Source organism: Gadus morhua, chromosome 8, assembly GCF_902167405.1.
Source record: "Gadus morhua chromosome 8, gadMor3.0, whole genome shotgun sequence".
Taxonomy (NCBI): domain Eukaryota; kingdom Metazoa; phylum Chordata; class Actinopteri; order Gadiformes; family Gadidae; genus Gadus; species Gadus morhua.
In genome coordinates, this window is record NC_044055.1 from 4,611,111 (window position 1) to 4,612,177 (window position 1,067).

The 1,067-nt window shown below is 46.1% G+C and overlaps 1 long non-coding RNA gene across 1 annotated transcript; it reads left to right on the forward strand.

Annotated features, from left to right (window-relative positions):
- LOC115548238 (uncharacterized) lies at positions 1 to 761 on the forward strand. The gene is made up of 2 exons (XR_003977559.1): positions 1 to 616; positions 717 to 761. It is a non-coding gene; the product is annotated as an uncharacterized LOC115548238 (long non-coding RNA).
- The last annotated feature ends 306 nt before the right edge of the window (positions 762 to 1,067 follow it).

Consider the following 1,067-nt stretch of genomic DNA (forward strand, 5'->3'; position numbering starts at 1 on the left):
ACAAATGGAAGTTGGCCAAGGTCATGCAAGTGCATCCTGGGAAGGATGGGAGAGTGAGGACACTCAAGTTATTACTCAGTGATCCAACGCTGGATAAAATGGGAAGACGCACTTCCAAACCAGTCTACCTGGAGAGGCCTATTCAGAAGACGGTCACACTGTTGGAAGCAGACTAAAGACCACAGTGTACCATTCTCTCACTCTGTGTTATTAGCTGGCCTTGTTGATTATTATTGATTTGTTACATGATAATATTTGAAAGTAATGTTCACAAACACTATATGTCTCCCATAAATGGTTCAAAGAAAATCACTGGTGATTTGGTGGGAGTGTAACTGCCTACATGTCAGTTTAATTAATTCTCATTTATTTATTTTTTAGTTCCTACCTGCCTTTCAGTTTGAGGGGGCATTGTTTTGTATTTGTTTCCACACGGCACAACTTAGCGACACACCACCTGGCAGAGCATGGCAAGGGAGAAGCAACACGGTCGGTTGTCTCCACACTCGGTAAAGTTGATTTAAGATAAAGAGTTAAGACATTACATGTAAACAAAGAAGACGAAGACAGAAGAAAATACAAGATTCAGCCCTTTTGGTAGTGTGCAGCCTACGAGGTGTGTTTTTTATTTGGTGTGTATGTGTAATAACATTAAGCTGCAAGTGCTGAATTAGCATGTATTTACCGGACTATTTGTTAACTTTCACTTTCTTTAGTTCTCACGGGTCGGTCGGTGACTGTGAATAAACCCTGTTCTTAAACGAGCTCGAGTCTCATGCTTTACTACCGGGAGGAGCTACAGTGGTTACTCTGTGCGCTCGCGCTCTGCCCTGTCTGTTGCGAAGCGCGAAGCTGCCCCTGCATCTCTCTGCACGTTAGTTGGCGGGCCGAGCCCCTCACACGCGCACGCGCACGCGCACGCGCACACACACACACACACACACACACACACACACACACACACACACACACACACACACACACACACACACACACACACACACACACACACACGCGAGAAGGAGGGGCTCGGCCCGCCAACTTATGGCGAGTGGATACAACTAACG